A 27,815-nucleotide genomic window follows, 5' to 3' on the forward strand; every position below is an offset into this window, starting at 1 on the left:
GTGTCCTCTGACGAGTTGCCTGTGATTTTTATAGCTTTTGTGATAAGCCTATCAGAATAAAGGGGGATTGGCTAAATGATTCAAATGTCTAATGGCAGCAGGTAATGAAAGATGGGTAAATTAATTTCCTCAAAAGGGACAGAAGAGCCACCAGGGTCCTCAGGCTGTGTTGTGTAAATGGGACATCTTCCTTGGATAGTCCTTGAATAGATGTTGCCAGCATTCACCAGGAAGATTCTAATTTTACTTGGCTTCCTTTGCTGAGAGGGCTCCTTCAGTTTGAAATGTACGCTTTCTTTAGGTAAGATAATAATCTCAGTATGGTAGCATTTAATTCTCTCTAGCTAGCTGGGAAGACATTTTCTCTCTAAGATGACACTATAACTTGGTGTGGTCTGTTGTGTCTCACTTCTTCTACAGATGATAATCTTATGTTCCTAGTGGAACATCAACCCCATCAAAAATGTGTAAGTGTGCACATATGCATAGACGCTTTTGTATTAGCCACTATCATACAGTAGGTGAAGAAGACTGTGGCGATTTCAAATGGTGAAATATCCTTTGGTTTAAGAATCAATTTATAATTCATGCTCTAGTAAGTGAACGTGTTATAATAAAGTCTGTAATGGATAATGCATACAAAATCTTCCCAGCTTCCCATTGCTCATTTCCCTAAATGATTATGTTCTTATTTAGGTTAGATCAATATTATGTGTTTGCATTCTTATGACCATGGTAAATGCTATTCAGAACTGAACAGTATGGTAAATCATGATTAATTTCTTTTACGGGTCAATGTTTTGTTCTTCCTAGACTTATCACTTTCATTCCTCCTTAAATGATTTTATGCATTTGTAACTAATTTAGTGCTAAAACTCCTCAGTGTTGTATCTTCCTTCAAGATGTTCACCTACATAAAGTGAAAGTGAAGTCGCTCAGTCGTGCCCGACTCTTTGCGACCCCATGGACTGTACCTGCCAGACTCCTCCAACCATGGGGTTTTCCAGGCAAGATTACTGGAGTGGGTTGCCATTTCAATTTCATCTTTTTTTGGAGAAGCCTGATATTCTCTGGTACAGTCTAGTAGTATTTTATACCTGCTGGATAACAGTCATGTGGAATCTCTCCTTTACCATTGTCCTGTGTTCAGTTCAGTTCAATTCAGCCTCTCAGTCGTGTCTGACTCTTTGCAGTCCCATGGACTGCAGCACACCAGGCCTGTGTGTCCATCACCTGTCCATCACCAGCTCCCAGAGTTTACTCAAACTCATGTCCATTGAGTCAGTGATGCCATCCAACCATCTCATCCTCTGTCATCCCCTTCTTGTCCCTCCTTCAATCTTTCCCAGCATCAGGGTCATTTTCATTCATTCAGTTCTTCACATCAGGTGGCCAAAGTATTGGAGTTTCAGCTTTAGCATCAGTCCTTCTAATGAACACCCAGGACTGATCTCCTTTAGAAATGGACTGGTTGGATCTCCTTACAGTCCAAGGGACTCTCAAGAGTCTTCTCCAACACCACAGTTCAAAAGCATCAATTCTTCAGCGCTCAGCTTTCTTCACAGTCCAACTCTCACATCCATAAATGACTATTGGAAAAACCATAGCTTTGACTAGAAGGACCTTTGTTGGCAAAGTAACATCTCTGCTTTTTAATATGTTGTCTACCTTGTTCATAGCTTTTCTTCCAAGGAACAAACGTCTTTTAATTTCATGGCTGCAGTCACCATCTGCAGTGACTTTGGAGATCAAGAAAATAAAGTCTGTCACTGTTTCCATTCTTTCGCCATCTATTTGCCATGAAGTGATGGGACCAGATGTCATGATCTTTGTTTTTTGAATGTTGAGCTTTAAGCCAACTTTTTCACTCTCCTCTTTCACTTTCATCAAGAGGCTCTTTAGTTCTTCTTCACTTTCTGCCATAAGGGTGGTGTCATCTGCATATCTAGGTTATTGATATTTCTCCCGGCCCTATGTATGTCCATCTTTTTCACCATGTTGGATCTACTATGTCCTACCCCATGCCTTCCTTGTAGGTTTAATCTTTTCTCATTATATAATCCAGCATATCAGTTTTTGTATGCTGCAAATATCTTTTGCTTGGAAATAATTTTCTTCAGAATTTTTATGAACCAATTCTCAGTGATGTTATTGAGCAGAATACTTAATCTGATACTTGATCTTTTATATATGTTCTTTCTGCACTTCTCACTGGAAGATTATAAGGTCTTTTTTTGTACCACTATTCTTAGTTGGGGTGGGCATATTTTCATGAATTATCTCAATAGGCTGCTTTCTCCCACTGCCATTTGCAAGAGACCTCTGATTTGCCTTCTCTTACTATGCATTAGTTTGTATTTTCTAGAATACTATATAAATAGAATCAAACAGTTATGTACTATAATTTTTTCTGGCTTCTTTCACTCAGTATAATAATTTTGAGATCCATGCATGTTGTAGTATATTCCTGTTTTACTGCTGAGTAGTGGTTTTCTGCACAGATACATCTCGATGGATATTTGCATTGTCTCAGCTTTTGGATTTTATGAATAAGACCATGATGAATATTTTTGTACAAGTCTTTGCATGGACGTATGCTTTCATATCTCTTTAATAAATACCCAAGAATGAAATAGCTAGGTCATAGAGTAAGTGACTGTTTATCTTTTTTATTAGTAAGTCAAACTTTCTCTACAGGTTATACTTTTTTTACATACATACCAGCAAAGAGTTCCCATTCCATTACAACCTGACACTCAATATGGCCAGTCTTTTACATTTTAGCCATCCTAATTGTTGAGTAAGTGCACTGAATGTTAACTGCATATTCTATTTTTTTTGAATAGACATAGGTTATTGAGGTTATCCACTTCTTCTTGAGACTTTGTTTATGCTTTTTAAGAAATTTATCCATTTAGTTTTTTAAAAGTTGTGAGGGTTCTTTGGCATGGAGTTATTTGCAATATACATGGATCTCCTTTTCTACTAGCTTTAGTATCTGTAGTGATATTATCTCTTTCATTCCTTACTGAGTGATTCATGTTCTATTATTCTCTTTTTTCATCAATATGGCTAGAGTTTTATCAATTTTATTGATTTTCTCAAAGAATAGCTTCTGGTTTCATTGATTTCTTAATTTTTTATTTTATTAACTTTCATCCTGATCTTTATAATTTCCTTTTTAAAAAGGAATTTGTAACTTGTTTTCTTTATCTAGTTTTTTAAGGTGGAAGCTGAGGTTTGGATATGAGAACTTTTCTTCTTTAAATATAGTGATTTACTGCTAAAAATGCATCCTTAAGTACTACTTCTTGTTAGCTTACATATTTGTGTATTTATTTTCATTAAGTTCGAAATACTTTCTAATTTCCCTTGTGATTTCTTTTTGATCATTTGTTAGTTAGAAGCATATTATTTTGTTCCAAATATTTGGTGATTTTCCAGAAATCTTCCTGTTTTGATTTCCAATTTAACATGATTTCTGTTATATTTATTAATATTTGTTTATTGCCCCTGGGGCTTCCCTAGTGGCTCAGATGGTAAAGAATCTGCCTACAATGCAAGTGACCTAGGTTTCATCTCTGGGTTGGGAAGATCACCTGAGAAAGGAATGGCTACCCACTCCAGTATTCTTGCCTGGAGAATTACATGGCTGGTGACCTATAGTCCATGGGGTTGCAGAGTCGAACATGACTGAGTGACTAACACTTTCACTTCAATGCCCCTAATATGCTACCTAGATAAATTTTTCTTGTGAATGTAAAAATAACATGTATTTGTTGTTGCTGGATGGAGTGTTCTATAAATATCAATTAGGATAAGTTGGTTGATAATGTTCACATCTATATTTTTACTGATTATTTGTCTTCTGTTATTAAAACAAGGATCTTAAAATTTCTGACTAAAATTGTAAAATATTTATTTCTCATTGTAGTTCCATCAGTTTTTACTTCACACATATTTTGAAGCTTTGTTGTTGTGTCACTGTTTAAAATCATTATATTGGTTTAAATGAATTGACAGTTTCATTATTATGAAATAACCTCTTTTTCTGTGTGGGCATTTCTTGCAGAAATCATATAGTTGGGTCTTGCTTTAGAAAAAATGCAATCTTACAATCTTTGACTTTTAATTAGGGTGTTAAGACCATGTCAGTTCAATGTGGTTAGTAATTTGAGTGATTTAAAACTATTATTATTTGTTTTCTATTTTTTCCATTAGTCAATTTCCATTTGACTAATTTTTTTAGATTCATCAAATTAAACAAATATTGCTTATGATTCTACTTATCTCCTTAGTTAGCTTATTCTCTATGAACCTTTGTTATTTCACTGACTACTTTAGGGTTTATAGTTATGTCTTTGATCTGACACATGTTTCCCTCACTGATATAATGCCTCTTTATGTATAGTGAAAAACTTCACCATAGTATAATTCCATCTCTTTCCTCCCAACTTTTGTGGTATTTTTGCTTAATTTTATCTTTATATTATAAACCTAGCCCTGCATTATTATTAATTTTGCTTAAATAGTCAACTATCTTTTGAAGAGATTTAAATAATAAGGAAAAATATTAAATCTGTACCCATAAATTATGACTTCTAGTCATTTAACATTTCTGTTAGCATGGGTCTATTAGTGTGGAATGCTTTTAGATTTTGTGTGTCTAGAAAAGTATTTCACCTTATAGTTTCAAAAAAAGATGTTTTTATTGAATTCGGAAATCTAGGTTTGCCATTTTTATCTTTCATCATCTTAATGATACCGTTTCACTCTGTTCAGTGACAGGAATCTGCTGTCATGCTTATCTTTGTTCCTCTGAATATAACATGTTTTTCTTTTCTGGCTATTTTTAAGATTTTGTCTTTATCACTGGCTTTGAGCAATTTAGTAATCATATGCCACGATGAATAGGGCTTGGAGTTAATTGAACTTCTTGGATATATGGGTTTATAGTTTTTGCCATATTTATAGATTTTTAAACTATTATTTCATCTTTTTTTTCTCTTATCTCTCTTTCCTAACTCTAGGAACTACAATTTCATGTATTTTAGGCTACATAACATTGTCCACAGCTAGCTGGTACTCCACTCAATTTTGTTCTTATTATTCTTATTTTTATTCAGTTTCATTTTAGATTGTTATTTTATTATGAGTGTTAAATGTACTATTTTTTTTCTCCTTTTTTTTTGCAGCAGTATCTTATCTGCTGTCACTCCCATCTGGTACACTTTGTATCTCACACATTGTAGTTTTTATCCCTGGAAGTTCAAGTTTTATTCCTAGAGTCCTTTTTATATCTTATCTGTCTTTATATAATTTTCAAACATATGCAATACAGTTAAAACGTTTTAATGCCATTTTGTTCTAATTTTAACATCTGTGTCAGTTTGTATTGTTGATTGATTTTTATCCACAATATGGGTTGTGTTTTCTTGTTTCTTTGCATATTTGACAGATCTGTATAGGATGTCAGACGTTGTGAATTTTACTAGATGCTTGATATTTTTGTATTATTATAAGTATTTTCAACTTTGTTTTGGAACACAATTTAGTTACTTGGAAAGAGTCTGACTTTTGTCAGTTTTATAAATGGGAGCAGAGCAGTGCTAGATCTAAGGCTATAATTATCCTCATAATTGAAGCAAGATCCTTCTGTGTTCTCTTACCCCATACCTATGAGTCATATGCCTTTCACTACGGTTCTCATCATTTACTTCTAATCATTTCAAGTGGTTCTTTTTCTGGTGTGTGGTATTTTCCTACATGAATGCTCTAATCAGTACTTAGCTGACTGCCTTGAGAGAGCTGCCTACAGATATCTGAAGTTCTCTCTCTGAGCAGCTATTTCTTCTCCAGTATATTGGGAACTCTGGCCACCTTCAGTTCAGTTTAATTGCTCAGTCATGTCCGACTCTTTGTGACCCCATGGACTGCAGCATGCCAGGCCTCCCTGTCCGTCACCAGTTCCCGGAGCTTGAGCAAACTCATGTCCATTGAGTTGGTGATACCATCCAATGATCTCATCCTCTGTCGTCCCTTTCTCCTCCCACCTTCAATCTTTCCCAGTATCAGGGTCTTTTCCAATGAGTCAGTTCTTCCCATCAGGTGGCCAAAGTATTGGAGCTTCAGCTTCAGCATCAGTCCTTCCAGTGAATATTCAGGACTGATTTCCTTAGTATGGACTGGTTTGATTTCCTTGCAGTCCAAGGGACTCTCAAGAGTCTTCTCCAACACCACAGTTCACTTGATCTTGTTGTATTTTCACTCACAGAGTCTGCCAGCTTCTGCATGGGTTAACTTAGTTGTGTACCACAGCCTCAGACTCTCTCATGGCAGTAAATGAGGAAAATCATTGAGCTTCCTTTTTGTCTGGAATGTTTCCTATCTCTCAGGGATCATTTTCTTTTATTGACTGGTACCCAGTCTCTTTAAAGTTGGTATGTTTCAAGTATTCTGTTTTCGGTTGTTTTCATTAGGAGTTTAAATTTGGTCCCAGTTACTCTGTTTTGGTTAGATGTAGTAATATCAAGAGTATGCTTTCTTAATATTTTCATTAAGATTTTGCTGAGATTTCACTAGTGTGCTTGAGTAATTATAAATTGATCTTTAACAGCTGCTACTTATAATATCAATAAAAACAGAAACAGTGTGGCAAAGTATGCATCAAATAGGAACATCTAAGGATGTAGATAATTGGAGTAGAAAGATCACAGAAGCAATTAGAGTATCTGTCCTTGAATGAAACTTCCTATTGATTGGTGTGTCACATTTTAAAGCTTTATGTTTATTCTTGATTGTCTTAATTGCAACAAGAGATTATTACATCTATAGTATCTTCTTCAAAGACTTGTGAAATCATTGGGATGTTGCATGTAAAATTTCTTTGAAAAATAAAATTTTATTTACACAAACCTCTTTTAAATATTGTCAATATTAATTTGATAAAAATTTGTTAGAAATATTTTTGCAGTATCTAATCCATGTGTATTTCCTATATTACTTACATGTTTTTCAGGAAAAACCCATAATATAAAAACACTAAAACTCTTAATAGATTATAAAATCATTATGTAGTAATATTGTAACATATTTGTATATTGAACTTGTTTTGAATTTAGATTTCTATTCTTCTTTTGTACACATATTTTACTTTCCTGATTTTGTCTACATCATTCAAAAGTAATTTAAATTAAATATGAGATAGCATGAAATAGCACGGAAAAAGGAAAAGAAGGCACAAAAACCACATTTAAATGACAGATACTACTATAGCACTGATTGATTCCAAACTGTGGTACCTACTGCTTTTAAAAGCATAACTTCAAACACAATGCTAAATTGTTTTAAATATAACTATGGAATTACCAAAAGAACTCTTTTTCCATTTATGTCAAAGATGAAAGATAATTTGTGATAATGCATAGCTATTTTCCTGTCATCATAATTGAACTTATTCTCTAAACCGTATTAACAACAGGGATCATCAGGGGGCCTACCCACTGATATCTTACTACACACATAACTAGTGATAAAACTTTTAGATCACAGCTCATGCTTTCAAAATGCATTTCCTTTCATAAAATGCCACATTCATTTATATATTAATATATGAGTATCATACTTAAGATCATGAAATACATTTGCTCTAATTTAGCAAACTAGGAGTGTAATTTTGATTTGATTAGATTTTTTCATTACTTTATTTGATTGAATTAATACTAACAATAAAATATGCTATTAGATTTAGGAACTAAATCTGTGAGTTGGAAAAATCTGAATTCAGATGCTGACTCTGTTAGTAGGATTGCCAGATAAAATATAGGATGCTCAGCTATACATATGAGTTTCAGGTAAATGACACATTATTTTTTGGTATATGTATGTCCATACAATATTTGGACATACTTCAATTTAAAAATATAAAGTAAGCTGAGCACAGAAGAATTGATGCTTTTGAACTGTGGTGTTGGAGAAGACTCATGAGAGTCCCTTGGACTGCAAGGAGATCCAACCAGTCCATCCTAAAGGGAATCAGTCTTGGGTATTCATTGGATGAGATGGTTAGATGGCATCACCGACTCAATGGACTTGAGTTTGGGTAAACTCCAGGAGTTGGTGATGGACAGGGAGGCCTGGCATGGTGCAGTTCATGGGGTCACAAAGAGTTGGACATGACTGAGCAACTGAACTGAACTGAAAGAAAATTTACTCTTATCTGAAATTAGATTGTATCTGTGCATATTATATTTTCATTTGCTAAATCTGGCAACCCTATCAATCAGTCACCATTAGAATGTCAGCCCCCTTTATTCCTGAACATTTGAGCCCCTGGATCTATGTTAGTCTCCCTTCAAATTGTTCTCTCTTCATTATGTCAATTTTTCTGTAAATAATATCTCCAATACTTTGGCCTCTTGTGTCCTTAATCTCTAATCCTCCAGTGATGTGATTCTATTATGTTAACCACCCTTCTGCATAATTATATTTTAGACTTCATCATTTCAATTATATGCATTTGCTTCATAATATTTAATTCCAAGAATTCCACTCTTGAACTAACACTTCCATTTTTTTTAATTGAACATTATTGAAGACCCACAGCTCTAGCATTTGTTTTTTTTCACTCCACTGGAAATTATAATCCACTTATCCCATAATTATTTTTCATGTTCTTAACTCTCTCCTTATTTCATTGATTCCACAGTTGTTCATGGCAGTATGGAAGTATTGGTATATCAAGCCAGACTACCTGGAGTTAAAGGACTAAGTCTTGCCTTTTCCATTTACTATCTATAACTTACAAAAATTTGCTTTATCATTTCACCTCAGTTCACTCATCTATAAAATCACAATTCAGTTCAGTTCAGTCGCTCAGTTGTGTCCGACTCTTTGCAACCCCATGAATCGCAGCATGCCAGGCCTTCCTGTCCATCACCAACTCCTGGAGTTCACTCAAACTCATGTCCATAGAGTCGGTGATGCCATCCAGCCATCTCATCCTCTGTCGTCCCCTTCTCCTCCTGCCCACAATTCTTCCCATAAGGCTGTTGTGAAGAATAAATAATTTATATAATGTGTGCTTAGAACAGTTCCCTCCTAGAACAAAGTGTGCATTATGTTATCATCATCGTCATTAACATTATACCTATCAGTTCAGTTCAGTCACTCAGTCGTGTCCGACTCTTTGTGACCCCTTGGTCTGCAGCATGCCAGGCTTCCCTGTCCAACTCCTTGAGCTTGCTCAAACTCATGTCCATCGAGTCGGTGATGCCATCCAACCATCTCATCCTCTGTCGTCCCCTTCTCCTCCTGCCTTCAATCTTTTCCAGCATCAGAGTAATTTCAAATGAATCAGTTCTTCGCATCAGGCAGCAAAAGTACTGGAGCTTCAGCGTCAACCTCAGTCCTTCCAATGAATATTCAGGACTGATTTCCTTTAGGATTGACTGGTTTGATCCCCTTGCAGTCCAAAGGACTCTTGAGAGTCTTCTCCAACACCGCATTTCAAAAGTATCAGTTCTTTGGCTCTCAGCTCTCTTTATGGTCCAACTCTCACATCCATACATGACTACTAGAAAACCATATCTTTGCCTAGATGGACTTTTGTGGCAAAGTAATGTATCTGCTTTTTAATATGCTGTCTAGGTTGGCCATAGCTTTTCTTCCAAGGAGCAAGTGTCTTTTAATTTTATGGCTGCAGTCACCATCTGAGTGACAATATACAGCCTTGACATACTCCTTTCCCAATTTTGAACCAGTCTGTTGGTCCATGTCTGATTTTAACGGTTGCTTCTTGACTTGCATACAGATTTCTCAGGAGGCAGGTAAGGTGGTCTGGTATACCCGTCTCTTTAAGAATTTTCCACAGTTTATTGTGATCCACATCGTCAAAGGCTTTGGCGTAGTCAATAAAGCAGAAGTAAGTTGTTTTTTGAACTCTCTTGCTTTTTCTATGACCCAACAGTTTGGCAATTTTGGCAACATGAAAATGCCCTTATTTATACTCTGAAACCCTTTGTCCATCTATCTGTTCCTTCACTTTTCTTGTCTGGCGAAATCTCAATCTTTTTCAAATCCAACTATACTTTGTGCATGAACATAGAAAGTCAAGGGAAAAATCCCAAAACAGGCTGTCTGATTGCACTTTAAATTAATAATTGTGAACTTCAAATTGTCCCTTACTACTGCCCAGAAATCCAATTCATTCCATAATGAGTCCAAGATTCATTTCATCTCTGTTTCACACCTCTCATTTTCACCAACCTTGAATCACTCTCGTCACTCTTCACTGAGGAAATGTGAGCCACCAGTCAAGAACTCCCAAAAACTCTCACTACATGTTCCCAGCCTCTTTGAGTCTGCCCTCTGACTTCCCTCCTTTCACTCTAAAGGGATTCTCTGTGCCCTTGCCTTGACCAGTTCCCCGATTTGTGCACTACATCTCTTCCTCTCTTGGATGTGTGCATTTAGATATGTAATAAACACCTCAAAGATAACACACCCACAAACATGCTTCTAATTTCTCAGAAGATTATCCCATCTCAGGAAATGGCAACCCCAGCCTTACAGTTCCTTAAGACAAAGTGCTTGGCTCATCCCTTCCTCTCACACTTCACATCCTTTGCATGAGGCTCCAAAGAGCACCTGATGTACCAAAAAGTTATTTTATTCAATCTTTAGTTTTATAATTTGGGAAAAGTAGATGAAACAAAAAGTGACATCTATCAAAATTTTGGAAGATAATTAAACTAATAATGTCTGAAAATTTCTGACCACTGTGTCTGGTGTAGTGAATATTTAATAAAGGTTTGCCTCTGTTTTTGATATTATTAATACTGCTTCTTTTGCTTGTTTCTCCTTCTCCAGTCTATGCTAATGTAAATAAATATACAAACACATGCCATGAGCTTAAATGTCATTAGATGTGTATTAATACGAAATAGGCTGTTTGTCCCAGTTTTGTAGAAAAGTATTTCCTTTCAGACTGCTTATATGAATATAGTTTGAGATATGCAGAAAATCTCATCATTTGGTAATGATGTTATGTAATACAAAAATTCAACTTAGCTAGACTGCCTGATCTTGAATTTTGCCTCTAGTATGACTTTGGTCACTTTCTTGAACTCTACGCCTCAGTTTTCTCATCTGTAGTATGGGGATTATAATAGACTTCCTAATAAGATTGTTCCAAGCTTTTCATATTTGTGCAGTTTTAGTATGTTTACTGAGACAGCATAAGTGCTTTGTAAGTGTTCACTACTTTTGTTTCTATTATAATAAAGGATCTTCTTCATAAGATTCCAAGGCATAAATTCAAAGGATTGTATTATAGATGTTATGGTCTATGCATTACAGATGTTATGGTCTATGTCTATGAGCATTGTTTTTTTACAACTTCAGCAATGTAAAATTACAGTGTGATTTTGCCCCAGATACTTTGCCATTTTTGACATGCTTGTTTCTGAAACAAAAATGGATGACTTAGGCTGCATTTAAAATATGGAGGTATGAAATATTTGTCAATTCCATTCATTCCACAGAGAGCTATTAAGTGCTAGTATATATATTTTAAACAAAGTTTTGTAAGTGGGGTACAATGGTAAAATTAAACTGAAAAAGCTTTTGCCCTCTTTTAACTTATGGTATGAAACAAAGAAAAATATTTTTCACATAAATAACTATAAGACAATTTCTTCTCTTTCTAATAGCTGTGTTGGACTGAGTATCTAGTTAATTTAAGTAGCATCACACTGTGCCAATTTTTAGGCAGCACTGGGGTATTTTGGATCCAGGGTGCTAGTTTGCTCATATTTTGCCCATGTAATTCCTTATATAGTTGGCAAAATAGAATTTGGTCTGCCTTCCACTGAAGTGGACAGTACTGCTCATTGGAAACAAATTTAGAAAAGAGAAACCTCTCCATGGGTGCTGCTTGTCCCTGCTGAGTATTGCATCTTACACAGGCAGGTTCCAAGTGGAACTATAGATCATACCTCCAAGCCTGAGACTGGGAAGCTGTCAGTTGCCTGAAGTCAGGAGATGTAGAAAGTTAAAATATTGAAGAAAATAACACTCAGCAGCTGGCTATTTACCAGGAACTAGCAGATGACACCACCCTTATGGCAGAAAATGAAGAGGAACTAAAAAGTCTCTTAATGAAAGTGAAAGAGGAGAGTAAAAAGTTGGCTTTTTAAAGCTCAACATTCAGAAAACGAAGATCATGGCGTCCAGTCTGATCACTTCATGGCAAATAGATAGGGAAACAGGGGAAACAGTGTCAGACTTTATTTTTTTCTTTGGCTCCAAACTCACTGCAGATGGTGATTGCAGCCATGAAATTAAAAGACGCTTTCTCCTTGGAAGGAAAATTATAACCACCCTAGATAGCATATTGAAAAGCAGAGAGATTACTTTGCCAACAAAGTTCCATCTAGTCAAGGCTGTGGTTTTTCCAGTGGTCATGTATGGATGTGACAGTTGGACTGTGAAGAAAGCTGAGCGCTGAAGAATTGATGCTTTTGAACTGTGGTGGTGGAGAAGACTCTTGAAAGTCCCTTGCAGTACAAGGAGATCCAACCTGTCCATCCTAGAAGAGATCAATCCTGGGTGTTCATTGGAAGGACTGATGCTGAAGCTGAAACTCCAATACTTTGGCCACCTTGTGTGAAGAGCTGACTCATTGGAAAAGACTCTGATGGTGGGAGGGATTGGGGGCAGGAGGAGAAGGGGACAACAGAGGATGAGATGGGTGGATGGCATCACCGACTCGATGGACATGAGTTTGGGTAAACTCCGGGAGTTGGTGATGGACAGGGAGGCCTGGTGTGCTGCGATTCATGGGGTCACAAAGAGTCAGACACAACTGAACAACTGAACTGAACTGAACTGAGTGATTCATTTTATTACCTAACTTCTAGACCCTTAAATATGCTTCCCAGTGGTTGTTGCTCAAAATTAAAAAAAAAAAAAAAAAAGCCAAACTGAAAAACTAACACTAAAAAATTTGGATGATATTCAACTGATATATAGCCAGATGAAAATAAACTTGCATTCTAATAAGATTTTATAAAAAAATAAGTGTAGGTCAGTTTATCTATTCCAGCTGATAATCATAACACTGTAAAAGGAAAAGAATATTCCAAATATTTAAATTTTATGTTCAGAGTGTGTAATAAATCTCCTATTTTGAATATAAGGAGCTATACAGTTAATACCAATTAAGAGTAAATGCCTATTCTCATTAAATTGTGTCCATTACCTTAAAGAATCAGTTAGAAGGCAGTAACATCATTATACTGTATGATAGCATATAAGCCTTGTTCTAATCATGATGGAGAATATGCATAAAAGGACTTTAGAATATTTAATGAATCTCACTCCTCTTTTTGGGGCAAGTCTCTTCTTTGTTTAATGTTCACAGGCCCAATTTTATAACTTCTGAGTAAAGTTTAACATCATTCACATTGGAAGACTTAAATTCTAATTCTGCCATAAATTTAGACTATATACTTTTAGAAATTGTAGATTACAGTTTTATTTTTGAGAAAATAATCAAGCATTATGTGGCACCTGAGGGTCCTGAAATTGGATGCTAGTGGTTTTATAGTTCATTTTCATAAGGAGGCCCCAAATAGCACTCAAAAGAGTTTTCTTTCATTGTGTCATGATTCCCACCTATATATTCTACTTCAAAGAACTCAGTTATGTTTAGTTCGTTTTATGAACCTCAGTATACTGAATATGCATTAGAAGATGCATTAGATGACCTTTGATTTGTCAGGGCACGAGTGAACCCACTGGTGACCTCTCATGACATTTTAAAAGTACAACATCTCAAATAGTCATACTCTGTTAAATCATTTTCATATGGGTTTCTTTTCCTTTTTGTTCTTAACTATTACTTATAGGTAAAACTGTACTGTTTTTAATACTTTTTCTTTGAAAAATAAGAAATGGTTTATATTTAACACATTTTGATAAATGTAAATAGAAACCTCAAATTTAACCATAAATTGTTTAGCAAGATTTTCTAGGTGAGAGACCTTTATTTTTATTTAAACCCTTATGTACTATGACTCAGTTTTAACAGTTCATGTTTAGGCTACCATCTTCTCATAAGAATTTAATGAAGAATTTTAAAATGACTTTTACCATTCATAAGCTTATTCTTCTTTGTATAACCTTCACTTATAGTGCATATAGTTTTTCAAAAACTTTGGTCCTCTGTTTGTAGAGTGTGAGGCATCTATTATTAATGAAATATTGGTAGATTTTTTTCCCCTGAATTGTCTTGAGAGATGATGTTCTCTTACTCAGAAAAAAGTCCTTCAGAATGAGGTATTCTTAGAAAAAAATCATTATATCCACATATGTTCATAAGACACACTATTAAATTTAGTAGTCCCATCACATGTAAGCTTCAGATATTGTTGCTTTAATGCATTCCCTCACTACTTTGATAAAAGCCTTAAGATGTTGCCACTAGTTCTTTGATGATTTCCTCTGATGTTACAGTATCTTTCTTTTTTTTCTCCAAAAAATCTGTTTTGCATAAACATGAGAAGTCAAGGCAGTTTGAGTTAACGAGTAAAAACTTCAAGTTTTTGCAACAAAAGTACATATATTTGTACTTAGAGCCCTCTTTCTCAACATAAGAGAAGTTTATTTTCTATTTATAGAAAATATAAACCTTTAGGTTTAAGAGAAACCCAAATATGTTATTCAAGTTTATAATTTTGAGCTTTATTCAGCTATTTCCCCATTTAATTAATGATATTTATTAATGGAATTAGAGGGGGAAGAGGTATAGTGACCTAGATACTGACATAGTTGTTTTCCCCATCACCCTTGCCTCACTCCTGAATGAGTCCTACATTCTGTTGGATTCAGAGATGGATGAATTTGTTTTTAATGTTTAGTTCTAGCTTCCAAATAATTTTGTGGTATTACATTTAATAAAATGCCACTTTTAATAGATTACTCATTATATCCATAATTAGGTTTAATAATCCTGTATGGATGAAATATTAACAAACTAATAATCAACTTGTTTGTCCATTTGAACAACAGTTCTACTTTCAACTAGACTATAGTTAATAACAAGGTATTGTATACTTGAAATTTGCTGAGAGTAGATAAGTGTTCTCTGCATTTAAAAAAAGAGTTAACTATCGGAGGCGATTGGATATGTTAATTATTTTGATCATGGTGATCATTCCATAATGTATATGTATATCATATACATTTTTAAAAGCCAAGTATCATCTTGTGTGATTCTCTTCTATAAAAAATTACCATTCTACCAACTCTCAGTGGTACCTGTGAAATTTTATTCATCTCATTGTGCTAAGATGCCATTTTTTTCATTTTGCCCCCTATATTCTGTGACTTGATAGTATAAACATCTAAAATCTGACTTTTGCATCTGATACGTTTACTTGTATTTTCTTTTCTTTAAAGTGACATTTACTAGGCACCACTTTAACTATTGTTTTTTCCTTGTCACACCTGTTGTATTTCTTTAATACCCCATCTGTTGCTTTATATGAACTTGTCAACAAAAGGTGAAGTTGTAGAGTCTGCATATGGTTTGAGAGATGCATCGCTTGCCCTTTGCTTAAGGAACTGACTGATGATGAAGCTTTGTCTGAGGAGTAAGAGTCACCAACAGCCATGTTATTGTGTGCTCTTTGTTTCAGAACTGTCATCTAACACAGGGAGTGTATGTGTGAAAGTGCTCCTTGCTCAGTTCTATCTGACTCTTTGCAACTCCGTGGACTGTAGCTTGCCAGGCTCCTCTGTCCATGGAATTTTCTAGGCAAGAATATTGAACTGTGTTGCCGTTCCCTTCTCCAGGGGATCTGCCTGAACCAGGGATCGAACCCAGGTCCCTGGCATTGCAGGGGTATATTTTATGACTGAGCCATCAGGGAAGCCTAGAACGTGTGAAATCCCTGGGTTTTACTAAACTCAGCCCTTCCTGCTTTGAGTTGAAACCAGAAAAGGAAGTACAGTTTTTCTACATGATTAGCAAGATCCATACACAGGAGGTGGAGAAGGAAATGGCAACCCACTCTAGTATTCTTGCCTGGATAATCCCAGGGGCAGAGGAGTCTAGGGGGCACGGAGTCGGACACAACTGAAGCGACTTAGCAGCAGCAGCAGCATACACAGGAGGAAAAAAAAAAACACTTCTCAGCATACTATTAGTTGTCATAGATTTTCAGAAATATTGATACAAGCGTGGTCATTGCCACTTATTAACTATCTTTTTCTCTTATTTAATGTAGGAGGTTTTCAAGGGGGTGAATTTTCCAATCTTCTAACTTTATAATTTCTGGAGTATGTGACCTTTTAAAAAACTTTTAAATCACTGTATTCCATATTCAAGTGAAAGAACCTAGCACATAACACATGTGACCCAAATTACTCGAGTCTAGAACGAACATCTGAATAGAGTTGTATTTATATGTTGTAATACTTGGCCAACATTCTGTAGCATTTCAGTTGGATTTGTTTTTCAGTCACTCAGTCATGTCTGACTCTTTGCAAACCAGTGGACTGCAGCACACCAGGCTTCCCTGTCCTTCACTATCTCCCAGAGTTTTCTCAAACTCATGTCCATTGAGTCAATGATGCCATCCAACCATCTCATCCTCTGTTTCCCCTTTCTCTTCCTGCCCTAAATCTTTCCCAGCATCAGGATTTTTCCAGTGAGTCAGCTCTTCACATCAGGTGGCCAAAGTATTGGAGCTTCAGCTTTAGCATCAGTCCTTCCAATGAATATTCACGGTTGATTTCTTTTAGAATTGACTGGTTTGATCTTGCTCTCCAAGACTCTTGAGAGTCTTCTCCAGCTCCACAATTTGAAAGCATCAGTTCCTCAGGGCCCAGCTTTCTTTATGGTCCCACTTTCACATCCATACATGACTACTGGAAAAACCATATGTATGTATGTATATATACATATATAATTTTCTACTTTTTCCTCATTAGTTATAGCAAAATTACCAGAAGCATTACCATATGGGAAATGTAATAAATACAAATGTTATATTGAAAGAGAAGGCAGCTGATATAGCTTACATGCAGTATAATTAGTATGTTTACATGCTAGTCTAGATACACCCAGTTATTTATGTTTCAGCAAACATTTCGTTATATTTAACATATCCTTCTCATTTCAGTGTTACAACAGAAGAGAGATAGTCAAGGATCCTGGGAAATTAAGTATTAACATTCCCTTGAGGGAAACCTCTACTTAAAAAAATATATTCCATTTCAAATTTCCTAAGCCATGGAAGTATATTTAATTTATCCTAACATTTGAACTCTGACAAAATAAAAAGTGAACAGTGCAATGTTAATTCTTTAACATTTGGCATAAAAATCACATGCTCAGTCGTGTCCAACTCTTCACAGTCCCATGGACTTAGCCCAGCAGACTCCTCTGTCCATGGGATTATCCCAACAAGAATACTGGAGTGGATTGCCATTTCCTCATCTAGGAGATCTTCCCAACCCAGGGATCAAACCCATGTCTCCTGTGGTTCCTGCATTGGCAGGCACATTCTTTACCACTGAGCCACCTGGCAAGTGTAAAAGTCACAACTCCTACAAGTGCAGAAGCCGTGCATGGATTCTGGCAAATCTGGGTTAATTTATATATGTCCCTAATGGCAAAGGTGGGGATGGGAATGTGGTATGGAAAGTGTAAGATGGTTTTCACTGGTCATGATGTTAGTGGTTCTGTGTTGTGAATGTATGACTGCACATTTGTGCTTGCCAGGTTCAATGTCATCAGCTAAGGAACTCAGAGCTGACCATCATGATACTGTGCAATTTAAGCATAATCTGGGAAGAGAAAATAAATAAAATTGAAGTACTTAAAATGCACTTGTAAAACAAAAATAGTATTAGAATATCAGGTCTTTCTATTTATAATTTCTATTTTATGTGCTCTGTAAAATTTGAAGGGAAAGGATATTTCCTTTGCTGACTTGTGAATTTAACTTGCTATTTCTCTTCTCAGCCCAAATGAGATGAAAAAATCTTGTTAATACAGAATATTAATCCTCTCTCTCTTTCTTCAAATGTGCATGTCTTTCTCAATTTATGATGGGATTATGTCCCAATAAACCCATTGTATGTTGAAAGTATTGTAAATCAAAAATTCATTTAATAACCTAACTTACTGGACATCATAGCCTCGCCTAGCCACATTAGCCTACTTTCGGGCAAGATCACCTAACTCAAAGCCTAATTTATAATAAACTGTCAAATATCTCATGTTATCTATTGAATGCTGAACTAAAAGTGAAAAACAGAATGGTTTCAAGTGTATCAGTGTTTGTCCTTGTGATCACGCGGCTGACTGAACTCTCTGACTAACTGATGCTACAATCATTTGGAGAGAGCAGCTTACCACACATAGCTAGCCCTGGCAAAGACCTGATCTCAAAATTTGAAGCACAGTTTCTACTGAATTTGTGTTACTTTTGCACCATGGTAAAGTTGAAAACTCATAAGTTTAACCATTGTAAGTTTGGGACCATCTGTATACATTAAAAAAAAAGCTTTAAATAAAAACAAATTATATGGCTAATTCCTAAAATGTTATCCATTAAACAAGACTATCGGTTAATATCCATTCAAAAAGTCTATTCCTGCCAGTGTCGTCATTTTCTTGGCATTTGTTGACACCTTTATGGAAATCCCATGAGTCTCATTTTCTTTTGTCTTATTCCCATATCATGATGCACCTACTGACCAAAGTGAATTTAAATACCACTGTCACTTCTTGTCCCCATGATTATGAATTATCCCCAAGAGAACATTTATACCTGGCTTCAATCTATTCTCTTTGTCTAGGTCACATCTAGATTTTGTAGATTATTTGAAAATTCCTGTCTTGAGGAACAAGACAATCTTACTTCCCATTTCCCACTTCTATTTCTTTTACTTTGTCACGGTGTAGTTTTATCATAGTTAAAAATGTCAACCAAAAATTATAAACTAAAATAAGAAGTATGTTTTGATGATTTTCTTTTTTGGTATGCATGGGTAGTTTTTCAAACCTGTAAAGGAATTTTAAAAACCCTCCAAATGAAAATAAGAACATTTATATATGTATACTTTATTTCTGAGCTTATTATGTTTCCAGATTCTATTCTTTTAAAATTTATAGTGTTGTTATAAGTGTTATAGTTTCCTCAGGAAAACTTTATGGTTTTTTATAGCAAAATATGAAGTTGCAGTGTCTCATATTTTTATACTCCTTTGAAAGATGACAGTTCTCTCCTTGAGGGTAGATTCTGGAAGGTGTTTTTGACATAGATCTTAAAAAATATAATAATAATACTGATAAACACACACATATTCATACAGAAAGTTTTATTTTAGTTTTTATCTCCCCAAATCATGATAATTAAAATTATCATCTCCATCTTTGTCAATCCACTTCTTCCTTATTCCTTATTCCTGTAACTACTCTCTTTTCTTATTTGTATTTATAATGAGTTTCAGAATATAGCTCATAGCTTTTGTTTGAAGGACTGGATTTAGTTCTTAGTGATATTATAGAAGGACAAAATTTTACTAAAGAGTGATTCCCTGGGAAAAAAATGTTGATAAGTTAGTCTATTAGAAGAGTTTTATAGTCACTGGTCCTAATGACAAATATTCCAGTTCTCTCAATATATGGAAGGATTGCAAGTTAATTTCCTTTGAAGTAGATATGATCATTGACGGCTTTGGTCGATGAATGATAAACAGAAGTGATGGGTGTCACTTCCTGCAGAAGCTTTAAGAATGTGCATATGGTTCAGTGCATACAGTTTGCCTGCCTCAGTGGTTTTGAAAGCATATATGGAGATGGAACCTCCATTATTCTTTTACCCGTATTACCCAGGGATTGAACCCAGGTTTCCCACCTTACAGGCAGAGTCTTTACCAGCTGAGCTGCAAGAAGCCCACGCATACTGGAATGGGTAGCCTATCTCTTCTCCAGTGGATCTTGCCGACCCAGGAATCGAACCGCGGTCTCCTGCATAGTAGGCGGACTCTTAACCAACTGAGCTACCAGGGAAGCCCCTTCCATTATCCTGGGTTCCTAAGTAACTGTATGTAACAGAGTCCTCCTTCTTCATCCCTCCTCTTCCCTAAATCCACGTGCGTGCTAAGTTGCTTCAGTTGTGTCCTCATCTTTGCGACCCCGTGGACTGTAGCCTATCAGGCTCGTCTCTCCACGGGATTCTTCAGGCAAGATTACCAGAGTGGGTTGCCATACCCACTCCAGCCTCAATCCACATAGTATAAAATAATGTTTTGTTTTTAACACTCTGGAGTTATTTGTTGCCACAGCATATCTTTCCTCCCTTGTCTAGCAGAGAGCAACTGTACAGTTTTTGCAGACTGTAAAAGAATTGTCGTTTCTCTTGTCTCTAGGGAGCTGTAGTGTCAATCATGGGAAATACCACCTCATTTGGAAATCCCTAACATTACAAAGGAAGAAGCTTTATACTTTTACCTATTTCATGAATAATAAATAATTGTCTTGTCTGAGTATAGATTAGATGGTAGCCTCCATGAAATATTTTTGATTTCTGGAATTTTATATATACTCTTCCCTTCCCAATTTTGAATTTATCTTTCCTCTTTACCTTAAGGATTTATTACCTTCCAAATGCAAATCTTTGGAGAAAGAGAATATTTTAAGTCTTATTAGTCATTTACACCTTGGTGGATAAAATACATAATGAAATAAGAAGAGAGTTCCTAAAAATAGTTTTAGATGGTGGCAAAGTAGGGAGATGAGAAAGGATCATGGCACCTACCTGGCAAAAGGGAGAAAAGAGATTGCATGTTCAAGACAAATTTTGCCTACTTGATAATTTTTAGAAGAACTGGCTCTTGTTTAATGCTCTAGTGTATGCCAAGATTAAATATAAGCTCTAGAGAAATCTTAAAGCCCTTAGAAGAATCATAGAAGAATTAAATTATATTACTGCCTTAAAAGTTTCTAGAGACTCCTTGTTCTTCAAAACTGATTTGTTGGGCACAGAAAAACTTGTGAAAGGCGTTTGATTCTCCATTTCTCATGGAGCACTCATGCACTTCTGCTGACACTGTGGAATGATGAGTTAATGTTTCTGAAGTTCATTGAAGTAGAAGAAGAGCATTTCAGAACTGAAAAAGCACTACTATTACAGTTGTATATTTATACTGATTTTACAGTGTTTCACAACCCTTGTGCCTGGTGTGTTTCTTGTTAAGGACATCATAACTTTCATCGAATAAAACTTAAATGCAGTTTTAAAAGATGTATTAACAATTTACATATACTACACTTGCTAGTGTGCCAGTGAAGCAATAGAAATCTAGATACGCTTCAGTGTTATATTTTAGTGGGATGAACGCCTACATGTTAGGTAGTCTGTAATTCTTATATGATATTGGAATTTAAGATCAGATTTGATATTTAGTGTTTATCTTAAAGTGCTATAAAGGCAAAGTTTGGAGTAATCACATAAAACCAGGGACCATTTACTTTCTAATTTATGCACTTCTCCAAACTGGTAATGAAACCTGACTTTCAAATAATCAATATGAATTGTTTGGCAAGTGACTTAATGATAATATTAGTCTCTGTAAAAGGAAATTTTCTATTCATGCTGCTGCTAAGTCGCTTCCGTTATGTCTGACTCTGTGCAACCCCATAGATGGCAGCCCACCAGGTTCCCCCGTCCCTGGGATTCTCCAGGCAAGGACACTGGAGTGGGTTGCCATTTGACATATAAATTCCAGTTTTATATACTCATATCTGATTTTGTTTGTTTATTTTCTATGGTAATATTGATTCTGAAAATTTTCTCCAAACTTCTTAGGAGAGTTATATCTTTTCTTTGAATTTAGCTTTCTAAAGGAGAAGTTAGATATCTTCAGGTTGATCAGGCTGGAAGTTTTTCAAAAATTAATAATTGTCTTAAACTAGGGTACTTGTTGGTAAGAAAAAAGACACTTGTGGGCATAATGGTGTATACGAATAAAATCAGTTGCCATTGAAAATAGTTTTTACCAATAATCTTTTATCTTTGAGACGTCTATGAAAGCAAGCTGAAGTTACAATGAATGCATTGTTTTTCCTTTTCCTTTTGGAAGAGCTAGTATGCTAACTTCTTGTCTGCTTTCTGCTTACTTGTAGAACTATTTTCTGAGTCCATTTCCAAAAAGTTCATTAGCTGCCATTTGGCAAACAGCATTTTTTCCCTCTATGATCTATTTATATGTTTTTAACTTAAATATTATTTTATTTTAGATATTACCTATTACTTATTGGTACCCTAGTGCCCCCAAATATGTTTGATTTTAGAAACCAAGCATTCTCTACTTTTGTAGCATTTCTCATTTCAATATCCTGTTCCCTCACAAAATCAGGTATAAGAAAACAATCCATTTATTCTTTACATCATTTTTGTTTGCTATTTCATATATTGCTATTTTTCTGCCTTTAATTTAAATAGTGGAAAATTTATCTTCCAAATTCTATTTGATTTTTAGTCTCCTTAAGGATAAGGATCACAGCAGCTTGGCTGTGTAGCATACTGCCTGATACATGGTAGACAGTCTGCTGCTGCTGCTGCTAAGTTGCTTCAGTCGTGTCTGACTCTGTGTGACCCCATAGATGGCAGCCCACCAGGCTCCTCTGTCCCTGGGATTCTCCAGGCAAGAATACTGGAATGGGTTTCCATTTCCTTCTCCAGGTAGACAGTCAGTAGCAGCTTATTAGTGACTAATAAACAAATATATAAAGTACTGATTTTGATGGAAAAGCTATTGTGAAGAACACAATATTCTTAGTACCTAACATATACTGTCTACAGGACTGTGTGACAGGACTAATTCTAAGTACTTAGAGCATATGCTGTCCATGTTCTGTCTACACTTTCATATACTACTTATCATCTCAGTCTTCCAACCATCTTCAAGGGAAGTTTGTCAGAAGGCTGCCCTCAGTATGATAGATTCCACTTTGCTAAGGTGTAACTTGGGCAGGATATGCTTGGGATTTAATGTTCCCATGGAGGTAGCCTAAAATCAATGACTAATGGGTTTAGGGGTCTAAATATCCCAGGTCTTTTTCTTATACAAATGAAAAAATGACTGAATATTGGATTTCTTAATTTTAATTCCTCTCTTACTTAATGACTGCAAAATTACTCTTATAAAAAGCTGTCTTTCTTTTGACTCACTGTTACCCATGTCAGAAAATTAAGATTTATAGAAAAGTCTGCCTCAACAAAGGTTTTACCTTTGCAAGGGGGGTTTTCTTTTCAACCCCAAGAAAGCAGGTTTCTTTCAACTTCTCTTAAACTCTTCAACACTTTCAACTTCTCTCAAACTCTTCAACACTTCCCACTCCTTCTGACCCTGTCTATCCTACCGGGGTGTCCGCGGCACCCTAAGTGGGGTCCTATCCGTCCGGAAAACTCAACACTGGGGGAGTAACCAAAATTACTCTGGGGGGAGTGATTGAATCACTCCAGGGGGAGCCACAGAGAGTGCTCCGGGGGGAGCTTTTGCTCCGAAGAACTTACCTTCGAATAGCCTGTTCGGGCACCACTTGCCAGGGTCCAGCCCCGGTGGATCCAGGGTGATTCGAAGGTGGGGGGACGGTGTGGGCGTCTTTGGAAAAATACATATTTAATTACAGATATATAGAGAGATTAGAAATGGATAATGTAGTAGGAGATAGTGTAGTGGAGAAAAGGAGGCTGAATCCAGATGGGAATTCAGCCAGAGATACGGGAGCAAGAAGGAAGCGACATGGGGGAATCAGTCTTTCTGGAAACTGATCTGATTTCTTTATTTTGGGGTTTGCTTATATACCTTTTGTTACATATAGGGATGAATACAGAGTCACATGGGGGTCAGCAGTCCTGACCTTTATCAACATCAGGTGCTTTACATAAAAAGGTCTTAGGGATTTTATGATCCTTTCTTTCTGATAACCAAAAACTTATTTTTTCCAAGGGTGTTTTTTCTTAAACCAGGCACCACCATCCAAATAAAGTTGCATTCCTATAGGGTGAGGGTGTAGTGAGTTACAATCAAGAAAGGAATTTATTTAACCCAAGGTTAACGTGATTAATCTTAAAGGTTAATACTTATTTCTCCTATGTGTTTAAAGGTTAATACTTATTTCTCCTATATGCTAGTTATATTCATTATATGGCAGGAGTATGGATAATCCTGTCACACAAGCTAGTCTGTCAGCAGAGAGGTTTGACCTGAAACATCCTTGTCCCACCCAGGGGAGGGAATTAGCAGCAATTATTGGCACAACAAATGAAAAACCCTTCATCAATATAATTCCTAACCAACCCACTATACTAATAATTTCCAACTCCCCAAAAGAATTTACCTTTAGTAAGTCTAAAGCATCTCGTGCCTCTCAGATTGGGAGGCTGTAAACAATCACATGTGGCTGGACGAACCTATACAGGCGGGCTAGATAACCTTCAGAGGAGTCCATAAGCTGAAACACTCTTGTCACGCCCAGGAATTTTTATTGCCTTGGAGCTGCACGTTAACTCCTTCTCCGAGAGAAACGGTTATGGGGGAGAACATAAAACAGACTCTGGTTTTGGGGTAGATGCTTGGGAACAGGGGGTTTCCTGAGGCTTGATCACGCCTTTGCGTATGCCAAGCCTCCTTCCTCATGACCTTTGCCATGGGCGGAGTTCCTCACGCTGGCCCCCGGCAGTTAGTCATTAAAAAATATTTCTTTTTTAAGAGAGGTTTTAATCTGTATGTGCTCAAATATGTTAGACTTTCTTGATATTTTTCTCTACTTTATGGGTTAAAAATAGTCACAGTTTGAAGGGTGATTTTTAAAGTTTTATATTTGTATCTTTAAGATTTTGAAATTAAATTTTTGGTGTAGTAGAAGTATGGGTCTCTGTCTACTTCTATCTCTTTCAACACTTTGTTAGCTGTTTACCCTTAAAATATTTATTGAGAAATATGTTTCCTACTGATGTGAAATGCAATCTTCAATATGTACTAAAATTCTAAAAATTTAGGTTTGAGTTTTCTATCTACTATATGTTAGCAGCAAGCTGTTTAAATTAGTGTAGTTTTACAGTATGTTCAGTATCTCATTGGTCAAGTCCTTCTTCACAGTATTTTTTATATTCAAAATATTTTGGCTATGTTTTTCATTTTTTTAGTAAATAATAATAGAAATACCAATAGAATATAACTAGAATTTTGAAGGATATTATATTGAATTTATAAATTTATTTCTAATTAAAATATACTGACTTTAATACTTATTATACTTAGATGTGTAAAGTTCCATCTTTTCACCCACTCTTATGTTTCCAAGGAAGCCTATAGACAGGAGGTCAGATACAATCTAGACTTGGAAAAAAAGGAGAGTCTTGCATTAAGACATTCTAAGTAGAAGGAATTCATAGAATTCTTAGTAGTAGGGCTTCCCTGGTAGCTCAGCTGGTAAAGAATCTGCCTGCAATGCAGGAGACCTGGGTTTGATCCCTGGGTTGGGAAGATCCCTTGGAGAAGGAAAAGGCTACCCACTGCAGTATTCTGGCCTGGAGAATTCCATGGACTATACAGTCCATGGAATTGCAGAGTCCAACAGGGTGACTTTCACTTTTACATTCAAGTAGAAGGAAGGAAGGAAGGAAGTTTATGATGAAGCTTGAAATCCAGATTTAGATTTGGTTGTGAGGACTTTTATATGCTATTCTAGAGGAATGGGAATCGTTTAGGCAGTAAGAAGTTTCTGATGTTTTCCACTAAGGAGAATAAACTGATCAAATCTGATTTAGAAAGACTAATCAAAATCACTACAGATGGTGATTGCAGTCATGAAATTAAAAGACGCTTACTCCTTGGAAGAAAAGTTATGAGCAACCTAGATAGTATATTCAAAAGCTGAGACATTACTTTGTCGACTAAGGTCCATCTAGTCAAGGCTATGGTTTTTCCTGTGGTCATGTATGAATGTGAGAGTTGGACTGTGAAGAAAGCTGAGCGCCGAAGAATTGATGCTTTTGAACTGTGGTGTTGGAGAAGACTCTTGAGAGTCCCTTAGACTGCAAGGAGATCCAACCAATCCATTCTGAAGCAGATCAGCCCTGGGATTTCTTTGGAAGGAATGATGCTAAAGCTGAAACTCCAGTACTTTGGCCACCTCATGTGAAGAGTTGACTCATTGGAAAAGACTCTGGTGCTGGGAGGGATTGGGGGCTGGAGGAGAAGGGGACGACTGGGGATGAGATGGCTGGATGGCATCACTGACTTGATGGACGTGAATCTGAGTGAACTCTGGGAGTTGGTGATGGATAGGGAGGCCTGGCATGCTGTGATTCATGGGGTCGCAAAGAGTCGGACACGACTGAGCGACTGAACTGAACTGAACTGAATTATATGGTTGGGCTCCCCTGGTGGCTCAGAGGGTAAAGAATCCAACCGCAATGCAGGAGACCTGGATTCAATCCCTGGGTTGGAAAGATCCCCTGGAGGAGGGCATGGCAACCCATTCCAGTATTCTGGAGAATCCCCACTGACAGAGGCATCTGGCTACACTCCATGGGATCACAAAGAGTTGGACATGACACAGCAACTAAGCACAATCATGTGGTTGGTTCCACTGAAAACCAGTCCTCATCCAGAAGCTATTTTGGGGACTATGAAATTACCTCTTCAACATAAATTCATGTATGGTTGAAAGGGGCTTTTATGATTAATGAAAGGTGCTTCCTCATCCCTGTTAGGAATCGTGAACCAGGAACCATGAATGAAGTCCAAATATTTATTTCTTATTCTATCACAGTATCATACATAGTAGCATACTACCCCTAAATGTTTTGGTGCACAAATTATTTTTAAAATTAAAACTATATTTTAATATAAGTAATAAACATATTTATTATATAAAGTATAGAAGCCATAGGTAAACAAAATTTTTAAAATGTCTTGAGTGTTCTACTGGAACACCATTAACATATAAGCACCATTAACACATTGGTGACTTTTGCTTCAGGTGTGTGTATCCATACATTTCTAACTTTTCAAAAACCAAAATGTATGCCTTTATAGTAATAGAGCTTCAGCGCTTATGAATCCCACAAATGTGTTTTAAATTATATTTCAATCTAAAGTGGTTTCTAATATGACAAAATCTCAGTGTTTCTCTTTCTTAAAAGTGTTTCTTAATTTCCAAAATTAATTTTATTCTGAAATAAGTATTTACTCCTTCCCATCACTTTAACAGATTTAAATGTATCAGAACATCATCAGAAATTGTAAAATGGCTCAAAAATTATTGATGATGAGAGAACTTTTAAAATTTTTACTCAATAGATTTGCAGTTCTTCGTGGAAGACACAGTGTTGAGACATTGTTATATAGCCTTCACTGTTTGACAAACATAAATGTCAATTTAATTGCATGATTTTTATAAAACACAAGGGTAGGAGAAATTTGAATGTAATCTTTGCATGAAACTTCAGTAATTATACTGTACGTAATGATGGAACTATTATAACATAAATGCAAAATTTCATAGCACAAATTGTAGTGTAGGAACAAAGATGTTTCTTTAGATTTTTACTTTCATGTAGGTAACTGATAAAGGAAATGAGACTTCTTTAGATGTTTCATTTATAAAAGGCAGTGGATGAGTAACTGGTACTCATGCCCCTTAAAAATATAGATCACATTGGGATATTAATAATAATAATAATCTTATAAGCTGAATTAAATATCTTCCATCCACACAGGGA

The 27,815-nt window shown here is 36.0% G+C and overlaps 1 protein-coding gene across 7 annotated transcripts in view; it reads left to right on the plus strand.

Annotated features, from left to right (window-relative positions):
• The window catches only part of TFEC (transcription factor EC), a 789,619-nt gene that overhangs the window by 653,458 nt on the left and 108,346 nt on the right, over nucleotides 1–27,815 (plus strand). The gene's annotated exons all lie outside the window — the stretch shown is intronic.

Source organism: Ovis aries, chromosome 4 (genome assembly GCF_016772045.2).
Source record: "Ovis aries strain OAR_USU_Benz2616 breed Rambouillet chromosome 4, ARS-UI_Ramb_v3.0, whole genome shotgun sequence".
Taxonomy (NCBI): domain Eukaryota; kingdom Metazoa; phylum Chordata; class Mammalia; order Artiodactyla; family Bovidae; genus Ovis; species Ovis aries.